The sequence below is a fragment of the Ranitomeya variabilis genome, chromosome 2, assembly GCF_051348905.1.
Source record: "Ranitomeya variabilis isolate aRanVar5 chromosome 2, aRanVar5.hap1, whole genome shotgun sequence".
Classification (NCBI taxonomy): Eukaryota; Metazoa; Chordata; class Amphibia; order Anura; family Dendrobatidae; genus Ranitomeya; species Ranitomeya variabilis.
In genome coordinates, this window is record NC_135233.1 from 923,011,986 (window position 1) to 923,032,872 (window position 20,887).

Genomic DNA, 20,887 nt, shown 5'->3' on the forward strand with positions numbered 1-20,887 from the left:
GAGCCTAACAGGAGTGCGGTATCCAAAACGTGAGACGTAAGACGAAGTCGGGGTACAAGCCAGAAGTCAAAGCCGTCGGGAAATGAGGTCTAAGAGATGGAAAGCAAGAGGCAGGGTTCAGAGATCAAGCCAAGTCATCCACTGTAAGGAAAACACCAGACAAACACTACATCAGGGATAGGGAACGGGTCTCACACAAATACGGGAAGTCAGAGGCACAAGGATCAGCAGGGTATATGAGTCAGCTGCTCTAGCCTGGAAGCATGAGCTATCACTGATGTTGGCCAGCAGACTGCAGAGGTCTGAAAAAGCTCAGCCAGCTCCATAGTGAGGCAGAGGGTGTTAACACCTGCATGACCAGTCCAGAGAGGGAATAACAGAAAACAAACTCCAGAGTGGATCATAACAGTACCCCCTCTCAGTGGGGGGCCACAGGACCCCCAGGCTTCCCTGGACAATGAGCGTGAAAGGCCCGGACCAACCGATCCATGTGGACAAAATGTGCCGGCACCCACGACTGTTCCTCATCACTGTATCCTTTCCAATAGACCAAGTACTGATGTGAACAGCAGAGCATATGAGAATACATCACCCTTTCCACCTCATACTCGGTCTGGCCATCCACCAAAACAGGCAACGGGTATGAGGGAGACTCATCTGAGGAAGGCACCAACAGCTTCAGAAGAGCCTTATGGAACACATTTGGGATCCGCAATGATGGAGGCAAGCACAGGCAAAAGGTCACAGGATTAACCACCTCTAAAATTTCATAAGGGCCAATAAACTTGGGACCCAACTTAGCAGAGGGAATCCTCAATCTTATATTCTTGGTGGATAACCATACCTTATCCCCCACCTGGTAAGCCGGTCCCACAGAACGTCGTTTATCCACAAAAAAGTTATATTTGCCCTGAGCCTCCCCAATGTTTCTCTGAACCTTTCTCCAGACCTCCCCCACTTGCAGGAAGGCTGAATCAGCCCCTGGACACCCTAAATCCACTCCTGGAAAACTCACCAAATTGGAGGTAAACCCATAGTTGCAGAATAATGGGGAAGTACCAGTGGACTGACTAACATGATAATTGAAAGCAAATTCCGCCATGGGTACCACAGAGCACTATTCATAATGTCTAGACATGGCAAGACACTGTAATGTCTGCTCCAAAGATTGATTGGTCCTTTCAGTCTGACCTTTGGTCTCGGGATGGTAGGCCGATGAAAAGGGCAGACTGATACCCAGCCTTTTACAAAAAGCCCTTCAGAATTTTGCCACAAATTGCACCCCTCTATCAGACACTACACTGACAGGCACACCATGCAATCGGACCACATACTCAATTAATAGTTTTGATAGAGTCTCAGCATTTGGGAGGCCCACCAATGGTACAAAATGCACCTGTTTACTGAACCTATCAACAACTACCTAGATCACGGTTTTGCCATTAGAGGGAGGAAGATTGGTGATAAAATCCATGGACAGATGAGTCCACGGTCTATCTGGAATTGGTAGTGGCACCAATTCCCAGGCTGGCAAGTTACGGGGTCTTTTGCACGGGCACAAGTTTCGCAGGAGGACGCAAACCCAGTGAGGTCAGAAGCCAACGAGGGCCACCAAAACAACCTTTAGATAGCTTTACGTGTGGCTGAGATTCCAGGATGCCCACCCAGAGTCGAGTCATGGAACTCCCGAAGCACCCTTAATCGATACTGAGCAGGCACAAAGAACTTATTATCAGGTATGGATGAAGGAGCAAGAGATTGGGCCTCATGAATCTCTTGTTCCAATGCCGAGGACATCACAGCCACCACCACTCAGCTCTGAAGAATGGAGGAATGAGGTTCAGGTGGTGATATTAGATCTAGGCTATGAGCTAAAGCATCAGCCTTAACATTCTTGGATCCTGGTCTGAAAGTAATAGAAAACTGAAATCGGGAAAAAAAATGACCACCTTGCCTGTCTAGGAGTTAAACCTTGGCGGACTCAATGTAGGACAGGTTCTTTTGATCTGTAATGACACTGACACGATATACAGCCCCCTCTAAAACATGCTTCCATTCTTCAAATGCCAATGTAATGGCCAAAAGTTCCCAGTTACCCACATCATAATTCCTCTCTGCAAGGGAATTTTTTTTTTAAAAGAAGGCATAGGATCTTAAGTTAGTCAACATGATGGGCCCCTCTGACAACACATCTCCCACTCCCACCTCTGAGGAGTCCATCTCTACAATCAATGATTTAGACAAATCAGGTTAAACCAATACAGGGGTTGTCATGAAACAGCTCTTCAAGGAAGAAAACACCACCACAGCTGGAACTGACCAGTTCTTGTGAACAGCCCCCTTACGAGTTAAATCCATGAGAGGTTTGACCACCTGAGAAAACCCCTTAATTAATTTTCTATAATAATTAGCGAAACCCAGAAAACGCTGAAGACCCTTGACATCTCTTGGTTGTACTCAATCCACAATAGCCTGTACCTTCCTAGGGTCCATGAAAAACCGCTCAGAAGACAAAATAACCCCAAGAAAAAAACAATTATTGAGCAAAAAATTAACACTTCTCTGGTTTAGCAAATAGTGAGTTCTCCCTAATCCTATGAAGAACCACCCGGAGGTGGCCCATGTGGCTCTGTTTGTCAGAAGAATATATGAGGATGTCATCCAAATAAACTACCATGAAACACCCAATAAAATCTGAGAAACCATGATTCATGAAATTCTGAAACACTCCTGGTGCGTTAGTCAGGCCAAAGGGCATAACCAAATTTTCAAACAAACCCTCAGAGGTGAGAATTGCAGTTTTCCACTCATCCCCCTCATGCATACGGATGAGATTGTATGCTACTCTGAGGTTCAACTTAGAGAACCACCTGGCCCTCGACAGTTGATTGTACAAATCTGTGGTAAGTGGGAGGGGATATGTGTTTCTTATAGTGATTTTACTCATGTTCTCGAAAATCGAGGCATGGGCATAAACCACCATCCTTTTTCTTCACAAAAAAAAACACAGCCACCATGAAAGAGACAGATGGCCAAATGCCCCCTTTACGGAGGCTATCAGATATACTCCTTCATAGGGGCCCACTCAGGGCCAGAAAGTTTGTACAAATAGGCTTTGGGCAATTTGGCACCGGGAACAAGATCAACAGCACAATCGAATGGGCAGTGTGGTGGTAGAACATCAGCCTCCTAAACAGAGAACACATCATCAAAGTCCTTCAGGTACTCCAGAATACCCTCCAGACTGACTGATGACACAAGTATAGCAGTGAAACAATTTTTACTAAACTGAGGACCCCATTTAACAATGTCCTGAGATTCCCAGTTTATCACAGGATTATGCAATTGTAGCCAGGGGAACCCCAACACCAGTCCCACAGGCAGATTGTCCATAACAAAACATGAAATACATTCCTGGTGTAGGGAACTCACTTTAAGGAGAAACTTCTCAGAAACACATTTCATGACATTCTTAGCTAGTGGTGTTTTGTCAATGGCAACAACATGAATAGAAGTCTCCAGCCTAACTGTCCCTAACTTACACTTGAACACCAAGTCAGAGTCAATAAAGTTCATGAATGACCCGCAATCCACGAAGGCAGAAGTAGGTGTGGAGCCACTCCCACAACAAAGTTCCACTTCCAACAAAATTTCTGATAATGCAGAAAAAGGTACCTGAGAGTCTGGGTGACTTCAATGACAATCACCCGGACTCAGCCGCTTGGTAGTCTTTGGGCAAGAGGGGCAGTCCTTTTTCCAATGTCCAGGATCTCTGCAGTAAAAACACAGCTTTACTACACATTGCTGTATTCTCTCCTTCTCCTCAAGGTTGGCGCCCCCCACCTCCATAGGTTCAGAAGGAGGCAAAACAACAGAACCAGCAGGGAGCAACGGAACCTCTTGCAGTGTAATATCTCTCTCCTGCAGCCTCCGATCCATACGGATAGCCTGAGTCATAGCTTCCTCCAATGAACTGGGAGGTGGATGGAGAGCCAGAACATCCTTCAGGTAATCTGACAGTCCACTCCTGAACTGACATCCCAGCACAGAGTCATCCCATGGGCCATGACTTTATAATTCTCCCTGAATGTACAAAATTTATCTTTTTTGCTAGAAAAGGTGTCAGGAAGCTTAACTGAGGGTTCGGGAGAGTGCAAACCAACATCTACTGAATCACCAGGTCGACTAACAGCATGAGGAGTGGTTCCCTGCATGGTCTTAACAGTCTCCATCAGCTTTTTTCTTAAGTTAATAGGAGACATGGCAAGGGTCCGATGTTCCAGAGAAAAAGCCTGCATCATCTGTATCAAACTGGACACTTGATCCGAAACGTTACCAAGTGGATCCATGACCAGAAAAAAAAATGCAAAATCTCCTTTCAAATGTGTTAAATGTGTGTGGTCACTGATAATGTGACGTGGCTGCAACCTCCACCAGGGTGAGGGAAAAGAGGTTGCAAACAGACAGAGTAACAGCACTGAGCAGCCGCACAGGTGTCACAGGTAATGAAAGAGTGGTCAGATGAGCAGAGTCAGAAACTGTCAGGAGCAGAGGTACCAGAAGTCTCAGCATACATGAAGTCAGAGACAAGCCAGAAGTTAGGGCCTAACGGGAGCGCGGTATCCAAAACATGAGATGTAAGACGAAGTCGGGGTACAGAAGTCAAAGTTGGTTGGGGAACGAGGTATAAGAGACAAAAAGCAAGAGGCAGGGTTCAGAGATCAGGCCAAGTCATACACTGTAAGGAAAACACCAGACAAACACTACATCAGGGATAGGAAACAGGTCTCACACAAATACGGGAAGTCAGAGGCACAAGGATCACCAGGGTATACGGGTCAGCTGCTCTAGCCTGGAAGCTTGAACTATCACTGATGCTGGCCAGCAGACTGCAGAGGTCTGAAAAAGCACATCCAATTCCAAAGTGAGGCAGAGGGTGTTAACCCCCGCATGACCAGTCCAGAGAGGGAATAACAGAAAACAAACTCCGGACTGGATCATGACACCCAGAGTGACTGGGCTTTTCTAATTGTGCTAATACCAAAGCCAAATGGGTTATTAAGTTAAATGAGGTGTCAAAGTTAGACCTTTACTCAATGCCCTGGGTGGAAGAGCTGATCGGGCACCTGGGTCAGGCCCAGTACTTCACCAAACTAGATCTGAACAAAGGTTATTGGCAGGTGCCTCTTACAGAGTCAGCAAAGGAAAAGACTGCCTTCAATACACAGGAGGGTCTGTACCACAATGTAGTCTTGCCCTTTGGACTACATAGGGCCTCAGCCACTTTCCAAAGGTTAATGGACATAGTGATCGGCGTGGGGTTATAAAACCTCAAATAATTAAAAGCGAGGCAATTCAGAACTGGCCCCGACCTGTTACCACCAAACAGGTGAGAGCATTTCTTGGAATCATTGAGGATTACCAGAGATTCATACCTAATTTTTTGGGAAGAACAAAGATCTTACTGGACTCTTCAAGGTGAATAAGTCGGTCATGGTTCAGTGGAACCACCAGAAGGAGGAAGTGTACCAATCCATGAAGGAGGAGCTGTGCGCGGTCCTCATTAGCACCAACTTCCAGAAGTGCTTCATTGTACAGACGGATGCCTCTAACGTGGGCCTAGGAGCGGTCCTGTCGCAGGAGATGAATGGAGAGGAACATCCGGTCACCTACCTAAGTAGGAAGCTCACCTCGGCCTAGAAAAATTATAATCTAGTGGAGAATGAGTACCTTGCCAATAAGTGAGCCTTGGAGTCTGTACGCTATTATTTGCTCAGTTGACCATTTCGCTTCGTGACAGATCATTCACCCGTGGCATGGATGAGGAATGCTAAGGAGAGGAATGCTAAGGTCACCAGATGATTGCTTTCCTGCAGAATTGTAATTTCACCATTGAGCATCGGGCGGGGAAATCGCACAGAAATACGGATTTCCTGTCATGGGCCCCCTGTATGATGACAAGTGTTCAACCCCACAAGTTTGAAGAGAGGAAGGAATATGTGAGGCAGGGAGGCAGATCATATGTGAGGGTCGATATGTATCCCCCAAGATTTTCATGGAGTCCTAATAGACCCGCTGGAGTGCCTTGTGGTCAAAGCAGGATGCCTGTGAGTCACAAAGCAAAATAAAAGTAAGCATGGACCGGGTCAAGCTATTTGGCCAAGGCATTGTTCAGGAAAACCCGCTATTTCCTTTTATTTTTTAAACGGACTACAGAAAGAAGCGGGGTGGTCCGTTTCCTCCAGGCCCGGTCTTGCAAGTGGCCCATGGCCACAGATTCCAGTTTAAAAAAACCTCTGCAGCAAGAGTTTAGGTGTGTCAATTTGGAGTTTGAAACTTGCGGAGCAGATGGCTCTGCAGAAGCTCAGCCTGTGTGAGTTAACACAGAGCCAGCAGAGCAAACTCCTGGCACCCCACAGCGTGACGCGGACTGTTTTGTTTCCCGGCTGGGATCCGGAGGATACCATGTGCTGTACACTGTGTGAGTGTGGACATTAAAACTAGTGATGAGCCGATATTCTCGTTACTCGAGATTTCCCGAGCACACTTGTGTGTCCTCCGATTATTTTTTAGTGCTCGGAGATTTAGCGCCGCAGCTGAATGATTTGCATCTGTTAGCCAGCATAACTACACGTGGGGGTTGCCTGGTTGCTAGGGAATCCCCACATGTAATTAAGCTGGCTAACAGATGTAAGTCATTCAGCTGAGGTGAGGAAAACTAAATCTCCAAGCACTAAAAAATACTCGGAGGTCACCCGAGCGTGCTCGGGAAATCTCGAGTAACGAGTATATTCGCTCATCACTAATTAAAACACGTTTACTGTGAACTTTTCCTGTGGCCACTGTCTGTCACAGTGAACCAACCCCGCTGCACTACACCATATGGGAACATTTATAATTATTCTGCTGCTATACTAAAATAAATGTGGACTCGGTTACACCTGTGTAATCAACTATCCAACTTTGTCTCTAACTTGATTATTACTGCTCCTTTTTATTTGTTGTGTTTCATATGTCCTTGAATAAACTATGGTATAATTTTACTTTGGGACTTTTTGTGCTCTTTTTCATTCTGTGTGTTTATGTATTATGGAAGTGACCCGAGCTGTTATAGCCCCCTCAACACTTGGTACAGGGTCTAATGGACTAAGAATATGGTATTTGTTCTAAAGATTTTGTTTAAATAATCTAGAAGATTGTCCGTGGCAATAGAACGTCCTTTTTCCTACATTTGCTGCTGTAAGGTGCAGGTTTGCTGAAGAAATATGGCTGACGTGTCATTACATGAACAGATCAGGAAAAGGGCCATGATGATGGCTGGCATGGAATCGGACAACAGGATCAATAACAGAGTGGCTATTGGAGGTACAAGATCCAGGATCCTGCCTACAACAATTACTCATTTGCCCAACACCAATTAACAGAGAGGATTTGATGATCCTCAGAAGATAGGTGTAACAGATGCACGTCTCAAGCTAGGCATAATAGATGCCCTTGAGAAATTGGATGACAAAGTTCCACATAATCTAGTGGATAGGCTCAAATCAACTTCAAACTCAGATCTTGGCTGCTGTATCACGTTTGTAAAAAGAAAAAAATAAATTAATTTTAATCTGCTCACAGAACAATCTCAACGCCACTAAATGAAAAGGTTGGATTTAGCAGGCTGTATCACATTTATCAACAGAAAAAAAAATATTTTAATGTGCTTGAGGTCTGCAGACAGCTTCATATCTCCACCATAAAATTATGACGTGTGATATGGCGGGCTGTATCACATTCAGCAACAGAAAAAATTATAACTTTTTTTAATGCGCGCTAGGTCTGCAGACAGGTTCATATCACCGCTACAACATGACAAGGGGGCATACAGCAGACTGTTTAACATTTAGCTATTGAAAAAAATGTTATTTAGAATGCTATGTTTGTGTATGAAGCACAATAGAAGCAGTGCACGACACTCTTGTAGAACATGTGCCATGCTGGCTTTGTCAAAAAAAGTGCTGTAAGGTAAATTTAACAGCCACACTGGACACTAGCTAGCTACACTATCTGACTGATATACAACCGCCTAGCTAACTAGCTAAAATCTGGTATACAGTAGGCCTTTTCACAGTTATCTAGTGAAAAAGTTAGATTTAGAATGCTATACTTGTACAGAGAGCACAATAGAAGCAATGCACAACACAGTTGTAGGACATGTGCCCTGCTGGCTTTGTCTGTGGACCTCAGTAATGGCACAACAAATGCTGGAAGGTAAATTTAACAGCAACACTGGAAACTAGCTATCTACACTATCTCACTGATATACAACCACCTAGCTAACTAGCTAAAATCTTGCTGAAAACAGTGCCAGCTTCAGGAGTAGCCTCTGAACTGTTAGAGTGTCCACTATCCGTTACACCGATGCCTCTACCTTGTGCTAGTCATTAAACTGGTTACCCATCTTCTCCAGAATCCAGGACAAAACTATTACCCTCATCGACAAAGCACTCCATGGCTCAGCACCACATTACATCTCCTCCCTGGTCTCAGTCTACCACCCTACCCGTGCTCTCCATTCTGCTAATGACCTGAGGTTAGCATCCTCAATAATCAGAACCTCCCACTCCCGTCTTCAAGACTTTTCACGTGCTTCACCAATTCTTTGGAATGCAGTACCCAGGTTAATATGATTAATCCCCAATCCCCACAGTTTTAAGTGTGTCCTAAGAACGCATTTGATCAGACTGGCCTACCACCTCAATGCATTAACCTAACTATCCCTGTGTGGCCCATTCAAAAAACATAAACCATAGACAGGTTCCGCGCATCATGTTCTCATACACTTTATGCAGTTAATAGCCCTCTGTGTCTGTACTGTTACATATTTAGGCTGTTAAGTGGTTCATGCAGCTTTACATGAACACCCGATTCTTACACTATGGCTGGTCCAAATAACTAAAGCAATTGTTACCATCCACCTCTCGTGTCTCCCTTTTTCCTCATAGTTTGTAAGCTTGCAAGCAGGGCCCTCATTCCTCCTGGTATCTGTTTTGAACTGTGATTATTGTTATGCTATAATGTCTATTGTCTGTACAAATCCCCTCTATAATTTGCAAAGCGCTGCGGAATATGTTGGCGCTAAATAAATAAAATTATTATTATTTATATGAAGAGGGACATGTGATTTCAGCAGCCAATAACACAAGCCGTTGTGTCAGGACATAGTGGGTGTTTCTGTAACCTGATTGGCTAGCCGCAGTGTGCACCCATAAAGTTAGGGGAAAAAATACTGTTTTCAAGAATGCTGCACCTCTGAGCTCTGCAAACCCCCTACCCTCATCAAACACATGCCAAACATTCATGATACACCGCCATTATTGCTGCTAAAGTGCTGAAAATACTCTTGTTTCAATGCAAATATTTTCTCTCACTTTTTACTTAATGTTACCGAGTTTATTAAATTTTGCTCATGTTTCCGATCACGAATCTGAATGTGCCATATTTGTGCCGAATTTATGTTTGGTGATCGTTTTCCGAAGAAATGCGCTCATCACTAATCAGCACCATTTATAAAATGTGGTTTTCTTTTGTTACCATTTTAGGAGGTTTAAAAATGAAGCAGCATTTTTCACCTTTTTCAAGGAAATTTATAAAACTTATTATTGTAGGGACCTATTCAGCTTTTAAATGACTTTGGGGTCCTATATATTGTAAACCCCCAAAAGTGACAACATTTTAAAAACAGCATCATTCTACGAGTTCAAAATTGCTTTCAGATAGTTTATTAAACCTTCATGTGGTTTCAGGAATTAATGAAAAATGACATTACAGGAATTAAAAAAATTATTTTTGCCACCTAAATGTTTCTAACTTCTGAACAGGACAATGTAGCAGGCAGACTCTAAGGCTATTAATTTGCCATAGCAAACACCAGGACCACACAATCAAGATCTCAGGATGTCTGTGGGATTAAAGTGGGAAGCCCCACACTGTTCACCATCTAGCTGCCTTAGTCACTATTGGCAGCAGTATTTTAGGGGTTAAACAGCCTTATTCGGTGCCAGCACTGATCGTGGCTGATGCAGCAAATTGTCAGATATAGTGTACAGCTGACAGATGCTGGAATGTTACCAGAGGATGCTAGCTTCTTATATCACAGGTCAGTTTTAAGTTTTATTGGTTGTCATTCAATGGTTAAAAAAATAACAATAGAATCCTAGCAGATCTCAAAATGTTATACATAACTTCCAGTCATACAGAGTCTTTGCAATATTGCATTTCTTAGTAATACAGTGAAAATAAATTTTTATGTTAAAATTTTCTGAGCTAGTGAATTTGAATGTAAAAAGATTAAATCATCACCACACTCTTGATGTCAACATCTGAAACAAGCACAAACATGAGACAACAGGTAAATTTTAAAAAAATGCATTAGCCCCCCTCCCAATTTAGTCATAGTTGTAGATTCAGTGGGTTATTTCTAAATTGTGTACAATGCCTCTAGAGTTTTGCCAGAGTTATCAAATCTTTATATCAATGGACTGATAAAATTAAAGGATTTTTCCTGTGAAACAAGTAGTCATCTATCTTTAATATAAATGTTAAGTTTTTGATTGCTGGGACATGCACCAATTGAGACAATTAAAATCTATTATCCTTGTGACAATTGAGTGGCGGATTGCATGCTCAACCATTCTTTCCAAATGGGGCTGTCAATTGCTCCTTTTTTTAGCAAGGATCTGTGGACAGTTGTGCAATCTGCTATACAATTTTAACATAGAATTCCCCAATATGCCGATTTGTGAGGATTCCAGTGTCTTACCACCGAACAGCAAGCTATCACCTACTACAATGGTGAGCATTGTTTTAACTGGACAACCCCTTTAATACTTGACTTTTGTAAAGCAAATCCATGCTGCATTATTAGAAAGGTTTTTAGTTTTTGATTGGGAACATTTCTTTTGATTCCATTTGCTACTATGTTTTGACTTTTTTTAAATAATTTTTCATTTTATTAGTTGTGAAATATTTTTCAAATAGCATCTTGTGTAATAAATTAATTATATTATACTCCTAAGCAAATAGGAAAAATTGTAAAAATAATCTTTGAAATAACCACACAGTGGGTACACTTATTATTGATGTGGTTAGATAATTACATCAAGTTTCTTTAATCCTGTTACACCATAAAGATGCCAGAAAAAGTGAATTTCTCTCTCGCAACATTTACGGAATAATGAGGCATAAGATACAATTAATCATAAATTATTAATCTTTCTGAGAGATTGATGTATACTGTGACATCTTCTTAAAAGGAAAGCTAGAAAGCATAATTAGCTTGAATTTAGCGCATATAAAGGGGGAATTAATCTAGATGAGATTAATTTGTGATTAATGCAAAATTATTCATATAATGTGCATGAGTTCAGCATTGAATATTAGAAATCTAAGAAACTAAACTATAGGAAATGTTAGTATTGTTGGTTGTTTTTAAATTGTAACTTAGTATTCATATATGTACGATATATATATAAAATACCCTTGAAATGCAAAGTTTAATTTCAGAAAACAATAGATAGCTTAATACTATTTTAGGGTTGACAAAAAACAACTTTTTATTTAAGAGAGTTCACAATCATGCCAAAATTTTGATGTAGGTCAGTATAAAGTGCTTTTTTGACTATAGTCCAATAACTTGTTACATTAAAAATTGGCTTTCATATTTTGGGACTAACAATAGAAACAAAAGATTGAAGCAAAAGAATAATATTTCAAGCACAATACAATGATTTTTTTTTCACTAGGATCCATTTTTTTTTTGTTCAAATCTCATTTTAATTCTTACCTCTTTTAATATTTGGTTTATATATCAATTGAGTTAAATTCCAGTAAAGCATTCACATTTGAGTGCAATTTAAGAACTGTTGACACTAACACATGATTTACATTATTAACCCCTTCGCCCCGAAGCTTGTTTTCACCTTTCGGAATAGACCAATTTTTAAAATTCTGACCTCTGCATTCTGACCACTGTCAATTTTTGAGGTCATAACTCTAGATCATACTGCATACTGTACTTCATTACAGTGATAACATTTATTTGGTATGGCTTACTTTTATTTAAGAAAAAAATTGGAAATTTAGCAAAAATTTTGAACATTTGGCAATTTAAATTTTTCTATTTTTATGCCCATATATCAAAATAATTATTAAATAACATTTCACACATGTCTACTTTACGTCAGCACAGTTTTTGAAACAATTTTTGTTAGGAAGTTATTAGTAATGAGCAAGTGTGCTCGTTACTCGAGATTTACGAGCATGCTGCATGATTTGCCTCATGTTGCCTGTTTGCTTTGGAATCTCCACATGTACTAACCTAAACCAAAACAAGAATTCCTAAAATTTAACCTTTATTATGGCAATTAAAAATTGACTTTATTATTAAATAGTTATAAAAAATTGGAGGTATGGAATGTACCTACGCCACCCTGTATAGTGGGCTAGTGGGTCCTGCCTGACTGTGGAGGTAGGCACCCTACTTTGCCGCGGTTGGCGCCCCCACTCGTCGGAGGCTAGCCCTGTTAAGTCCCTAGGGTTCCCTGGTATGCTGAAGCCCTAGTGCATTCTACCTGATACCTAGAGCTTCCCCTACCTAACAATGGAGGTAGGCACCCTAAATTACTGCGGTAGGCGCCCCCACTCAGCGGTGGCTGACCCTAAGGTCCCTTACTGACCCTCTAATAAGGATAGATAAAAGATTTATGTCCCCATACACCACTAGAGCCCGTGAAGAAAAAAGAAAAAAATAGAAAATCAATTCAGAAAAAATTAGCAAAAATAAACAAAAAAGTACATTTCAGACTTATATAAGCCAGAAAAATCATCTTTTTAGATATTGATTAAATAGATAATTGCTTCCAATGGAACATCTTGGATGGCCTATGTATAACAATGTGCCTTTATCTGGATAACTATGTATCCCTCTATCCAGTGAAAAGAGAAAAAAACAAAACAAAATACTCAAATTATAATCAGAAAAAATTAGCAAAAATAAACCGAATAATGTACGTCTATTTCAGACTCCTATCAACCAGGCTGATGATTAACATAGAATACTGGTACAATAGACTATTTGACTAATATGTCCTATAGGAAATCACGGGTAGCCAGGGTGTAGTAATATGCCTTAATTTACGCAGATAATTATATGTATTTAAGGCGTCTGAATACCTTCCATGATACTAAAGGATACTGATTAAAGCATCTGCACACCTTCCATGATACTTGAAGGATATTATCAGACTTCCTCTATTATCTTAGAGAGATATGGTCTGGTCTTATCAAATATGCCCAAATTATTAAAAGGGCTGAGAGTTCCAGATTAATTGAGACTTTGATACTCTGCCTATTAGATGGCCCAATGGCTGGGGTCCACTCTATCTGTGCTCCTTTGAAACACAGATATATCGATACAGAGGGGTGTTTTAATAAACAATAAGGACAAAGTAATATCTACTCCCTTATATTTTCAGGGGAGTTATTCTAAGTTATCTTGCAGATATGCCAGACACTCTGTCACCCTGCTGATATATGCACACAGTTGTCATTTGTACGAGGTATACTTATCAGCATTTGGATGTTCCCGTTTCGTCCATTAGACTCCCTCAAGTTGTCCCCATATGATATCTGTATGCAGGTTGTCTCAATAGTCCACTCTCACATGGTCCCCATATTTAATATCCGACGCGTTTCCCCCCCTCTCTTTCTTCTGGGGTTTTGCGGGGGTTCATCAGGGAAAGCACAGCCACAAGTGTCCGTAGAAAGATAGAGGAGCTGTGGAAATAGGGTGCCGTTCACTAGGTATCCCTTATATGAATACAATATGTGAGTATCCCCGGCGTTCTTACCACATGGCGTGTCGTCCACAACGTGCAGTCAGATTACCGCTCCATGCTGTAACAAGACCGGAACTGGTGAACCGGAAGTGAGAGGTAAATTCCCCGCACTATGTCCTCGGCTCTAGAGGTTGTATGTCAGTACTAGACTGCATACCTCTTATGCCGCCCGGAGCGCACATCATCGATCCGCGCCGTAGTCAGCCCGCCCACTGGTATATGATAATCATTGGCGGTATATGACCGATTTAGTTGTCCACAGTAAGATGGCTGATAGGGCCACCACTGCGCTTGCGCACCATGGTTTTGGGGAACTCACACAGTTTTCCTCTCCGATCTATCCTGGAGTTATATTTACGGTAGATCTGAGTCCTTTTTGCAGGTAGTATATATCAAAGAGGGGATTCTACAAGGGAACGAATATCAGATGTTTAGTGAACGTCCCAAATATTCAGAAAAAAGGACAGAATAATAAATAAACAAAATCAAGTAAATAATGAATCCTGGGTCACATTGGATAACCCTAAATAAAAAAATCAATATATATATGGCTTGTACAGGCCTACATAATTGAGGCTAGATGAAGCTACCAAAGGTCAGCTGTTCATTTAGGCCCATTGGGCTCATGGATTTCAATAAATAGATCCACCTACATTCACGTTGTAGGATCCTTTTGTCCCAGTCTCCCAGTCTAACCGATGGTGCAATCACTTCAATGACCTTGAATGAAAATGAACTTAGGTCACCCCCATGAACAGTATTAATGTGACGTGCCACTGGGGTGTCCCTGCCATGTCTGATATCTCCCAGATGTTCGCTGATGCGAACTCTGAGCTCACGTTTGGTTTTCCCTATGTAGTCCTTATTACAAGAACATGTACATATGTATACCAGACCGGTTGTTCTGCAGTTGGCAAACTGCCTCATAGAGAAAGTCCTGCCAGTAGCAGAACTTTTGAAGAATTTGGACACTTCAATAAATTTACAGAAAGAGCAATGCCCACATCTGTAAGTCCCTGTGGATCTGTTCATCAACCAGGTGTTCTGTTGTTTTGGGGGGATGAAGTGACTGTGGACTATGTTATCCTTAATGGATCTCCCCCTACGATAAGTAATCGATGGATATGGGGAAACATAGTTGCCTACCTCCGGGTCAGATCTTAAAATCTGCCAGTGTCGTTTAAAAATATCATGTATCCTCCTGGACTGGTCATCAAACGTTCCAATGAGCCTTGTTATCCTTGGGCCCTCCATGTAGGGTTTTGGTGCTAATAGCGTTGTTCTGCTTGCACCTAGGGCGGTAGTGTACGCAGAGTCAATTACATCTTTAGGGTATCCCCTATCACAAAACCGATGTCTGAGTTCTTGTGATTTGACTTTAAAGTCACTTAGGGAAGAACAGTTCCTACGAAGTCGCAGGAACTGTCCTTTTGGGATCCCCCTCTTAAGTGGAAAAGGGTGATGGCTCTCCCATCTAAGAAGACTATTGGTGGCTGTTGGTTTACGAAAGATGCTGGTGCCCAGAGAGCCATCCTGTTGTTTGGAAATTGTGACATCCAGAAAATTTATGCTTTGCCCACCAATTTCATAGGTAAAAAATAGACTTTCCAAAGTAGTGTTAAGATATTGTAGGAAGTCTGTAAAGGATTCTGCATCACCCTTCCATAGTACCAGGATGTCGTCGATGAACCTGCCCCAGAAAATAATCCTGGGGCTCCATACATCATCCTCATCCCTAAAGACAAAAATGTCTTCCCACCAGCCCAGGAGCAAGTTGGCATAAGTGGGGGCACATGGGCTCCCCATTGCTGTGCCCCTGAGCTGGTGGTAGTACTTTCCATTAAACAAAAAGTAATTTCGCTGCAACACAAAGTTGAGAAGTTGGAGTATGAAGGTATTATGTGCTGTATATTGCACACCTCTACTGCTCAAAAAATACCCAATAGCATGGAGGCCATCTTTATGCGTGATACTACTATATAAAGCCTCCACGTCAATGGAGGCTATGATAGTGTCAGGTTCAATGACAACTCCTTCCAGTTTGTTTAACAAATCACTGGTGTCCCTAATGTAGGAGGGGAGAGCTGTCACAAATGCTCTCAATAGTCTGTCCAGGTAGATACTTGAATTTTGGGATAGGTTATCAACCCCTGACACTATAGGGCGTCCTTTCAGGCGGGAATACCGTCGTAATGGATCATGACAAATACACTGAGATGTGTATGACTATTCTGGCGGACAGGTCATCTTATGAAATACTAAAGAACGATCCGACGACTGACTATGTTTCAGAGTTACGGAGATTATTAACAAAAGCCTTAGAGTCAAGACTCATCTCTAAAGATGAATTTGACTTCCTTTTTCCCAAATCCCCTATGGTAGCGACATTTTATGCTGTGCCTAAGATCCACAAGGGGCTGTGCCCCCTGAAAGGACGCCCTATAGTGTCAGGGGTTGATAACCTATCCCAAAATTCAAGTATCTACCTGGACAGACTATTGAGAGCATGTGTGACAGCTCTCCCCTCCTACATTAGGGACACCAGTGATTTGTTAAACAAACTGGAAGGAGTTGTCATTGAACCTGACACTATCATAGCCTCCATTGACGTGGAGGCTTTATATAGTAGTATCACGCATAAAGATGGCCTCCATGCTATTGGGTATTTTTTGAGCAGTAGAGGTGTGCAATATACAGCACATAATACCTTCATACTCCAACTTCTCAACTTTGTGTTGCAGCGAAATTACTTTTTGTTTAATGGAAAGTACTACCACCAGCTCAGGGGCACAGCAATGGGGAGCCCATGTGCCCCCACTTATGCCAACTTGCTCCTGGGCTGGTGGGAAGACATTTTTGTCTTTAGGGATGAGGATGATGTATGGAGCCCCAGGATTATTTTCTGGGGCAGGTTCATCGACGACATCCTGGTACTATGGAAGGGTGATGCAGAATCCTTTACAGACTTCCTACAATATCTTAACACTACTTTGGAAAGTCTATTTTTTACCTATGAAATTGGTGGGCAAAGCATAAATTTTCTGGATGTCACAATTTCCAAACAACAGGATGGCTCTCTGGGCACCAGCATCTTTCGTAAACCAACAGCCACCAATAGTCTTCTTAGATGGGAGAGCCATCACCCTTTTCCACTTAAGAGGGGGATCCCAAAAGGACAGTTCCTGCGACTTCGTAGGAACTGTTCTTCCCTAAGTGACTTTAAAGTCAAATCACAAGAACTCAGACATCGGTTTTGTGATAGGGGATACCCTAAAGATGTAATTGACTCTGCGTACACTACCGCCCTAGGTGCAAGCAGAACAACGCTATTAGCACCAAAACCCTACATGGAGGGCCCAAGGATAACAAGGCTCATTGGAACGTTTGATGACCAGTCCAGGAGGATACATGATATTTTTAAACGACACTGGCAGATTTTAAGATCTGACCCGGAGGTAGGCAACTATGTTTCCCCATATCCATCGATTACTTATCGTAGGGGGAGATCCATTAAGGATAACATAGTCCACAGTCACTTCATCCCCCCAAAACAACAGAACACCTGGTTGATGAACAGATCCACAGGGACTTACAGATGTGGGCATTGCTCTTTCTGTAAATTTATTGAAGTGTCCAAATTCTTCAAAAGTTCTGCTACTGGCAGGACTTTCTCTATGAGGCAGTTTGCCAACTGCAGAACAACCGGTCTGGTATACATATGTACATGTTCTTGTAATAAGGACTACATAGGGAAAACCAAACGTGAGCTCAGAGTTCGCATCAGCGAACATCTGGGAGATATCAGACATGGCAGGGACACCCCAGTGGCACGTCACATTAATACTGTTCATGGGGGTGACCTAAGTTCATTTTCATTCAAGGTCATTGAAGTGATTGCACCATCGGTTAGACTGGGAGACTGGGACAAAAGGATCCTACAACGTGAATGTAGGTGGATCTATTTATTGAAATCCATGAGCCCAATGGGCCTAAATGAACAGCTGACCTTTGGTAGCTTCATCTAGCCTCAATTATGTAGGCCTGTACAAGCCATATATATATTGATTTTTTTATTTAGGGTTATCCAATGTGACCCAGGATTCATTATTTACTTGATTTTGTTTATTTATTATTCTGTCCTTTTTTCTGAATATTTGGGACGTTCACTAAACATCTGATATTCGTTCCCTTGTAGAATCCCCTCTTTGATATATACTACCTGCAAAAAGGACTCAGATCTACCGTAAATATAACTCCAGGATAGATCGGAGAGGAAAACTGTGTGAGTTCCCCAAAACCATGGTGCGCAAGCGCAGTGGTGGCCCTATCAGCCATCTTACTGTGGACAACTAAATCGGTCATATACCGCCAATGATTATCATATACCAGTGGGCGGGCTGACTACGGCGCGGATCGATGATGTGCGCTCCGGGCGGCATAAGAGGTATGCAGTCTAGTACTGACATACAACCTCTAGAGCCGAGGACATAGTGCGGGGAATTTACCTCTCACTTCCGGTTCACCAGTTCCGGTCTTGTTACAGCATGGAGCGGTAATCTGACTGCACGTTGTGGACGACACGCCATGTGGTAAGAACGCCGGGGATACTCACATATTGTATTCATATAAGGGATACCTAGTGAACGGCACCCTATTTCCACAGCTCCTCTATCTTTCTACGGACACTTGTGGCTGTGCTTTCCCTGATGAACCCCCGCAAAACCCCAGAAGAAAGAGAGGGGGGAAACGCGTCGGATATTAAATATGGGGACCATGTGAGAGTGGACTATTGAGACAACCTGCATACAGATATCATATGGGGACAACTTGAGGGAGTCTAATGGACGAAACGGGAACATCCAAATGCTGATAAGTATACCTCGTACAAATGACAACTGTGTGCATATATCAGCAGGGTGACAGAGTGTCTGGCATATCTGCAAGATAACTTAGAATAACTCCCCTGAAAATATAAGGGAGTAGATATTACTTTGTCCTTATTGTTTATTAAAACACCCCTCTGTATCGATATATCTGTGTTTCAAAGGAGCACAGATAGAGTGGACCCCAGCCATTGGGCCATCTAATAGGCAGAGTATCAAAGTCTCAATTAATCTGGAACTCTCAGCCCTTTTAATAATTTGGGCATATTTGATAAGACCAGACCATATCTCTCTAAGATAATAGAGGAAGTCTGATAATATCCTTCAAGTATCATGGAAGGTGTGCAGATGCTTTAATCAGTATCCTTTAGTATCATGGAAGGTATTCAGACGCCTTAAATACATATAATTATCTGCGTAAATTAAGGCATATTACTACACCCTGGCTACCCGTGATTTCCTATAGGACATATTAGTCAAATAGTCTATTGTACCAGTATTCTATGTTAATCATCAGCCTGGTTGATAGGAGTCTGAAATAGACGTACATTATTCGGTTTATTTTTGCTAATTTTTTCTGATTATAATTTGAGTATTTTGTTTTGTTTTTTTCTCTTTTCACTGGATAGAGGGATACATAGTTATCCAGATAAAGGCACATTGTTATACATAGGCCATCCAAGATGTTCCATTGGAAGCAATTATCTATTTAATCAATATCTAAAAAGATGATTTTTCTGGCTTATATAAGTCTGAAATGTACTTTTTTGTTTATTTTTGCTAATTTTTTCTGAATTGATTTTCTATTTTTTTCTTTTTTCTTCACGGGCTCTAGTGGTGTATGGGGACATAAATCTTTTATCTATCCTTATTAGAGGGTCAGTAAGGGACCTTAGGGTCAGCCACCGCTGAGTGGGGGCGCCTACCGCAGTAATTTAGGGTGCCTACCTCCATTGTTAGGTAGGGGAAGCTCTAGGTATCAGGTAGAATGCACTAGGGCTTCAGCATACCAGGGAACCCTAGGGACTTAACAGGGCTAGCCTCCGACGAGTGGGGGCGCCAACCGCGGCAAAGTAGGGTGCCTACCTCCACAGTCAGGCAGGACCCACTAGCCCACTATACAGGGTGGCGTAGGTACATTCCATACCTCCAATTTTTTATAACTATTTAATAATAAAGTCAATTTTTAATTGCCATAATAAAGGTTAAATTTTAGGAATTCTTGTTTTGGTTTAGGTTAGTTGTTGTTCTAGGGTTCCGCCATATCATAATTTGGTGTAAGGAATCTCCACATGTATTCAGGCTGTCTACCAGCTGCAAATCATGCAGCTACGGTGACACAAATATAATCTACAAGCACTCCCAAAATACTCGGGGAACACCGGAGCATGCTCAGAAATCTCGAGTAACAAGCACACTCGCACATCACTAGAAGTTATGTGTTAGGCCGGCATTACACTGGCATGTTTTACGGACGTATGAGAGGCGCTGAAAATACAGATTGCATACGGTACAATGATTCTCTATGGCCCAGCTCCTTTCTGCCGTATTTTACGGATCCGTATTAAAAGGTGTTGTACGGCTGTAGAAAATCGCAGCATGCTGCAATTGTCACCGTATTGCGCAAAAAAATCACCAATGAAAGTCTATGGGGGCGAGAAAAATACAGATTACACACGGACCAGCTGTGTGACTTGCGAGAAATACGCCAGACATTTCCAGACATCTCCAGGTGCCAAGGATTGTGCCAAGCCCTAAATCAGGAAGTTCAGACATGCTAATTAGCTGAAAAAGCCAGACAGACATCCCGGAAGTCTGGCGCTCACCTCCACGGAGTTCCAAGCAGCATGGCCAGCATAATCAACGTGGATATGCTCCTCATCCTGGTCCAAGAAAGGCCAGAAATCTGGGACCAGCGGGATCCAAATTATGCCAACCGGTCCAGGAAAGAGGCAGCTTGGAGGACCATCTGTTGGATCCTATTCCCAGATTATGCCCAACGGCCACGTGCGGAGCAGACACAACTTTGTAAGTACACTCATGTTGTGACATTAATTAATCTTGAAAAATGCTTTACTAACATGATTACAGGAAGAATATTTTTTGCCTTAGTATGGTATT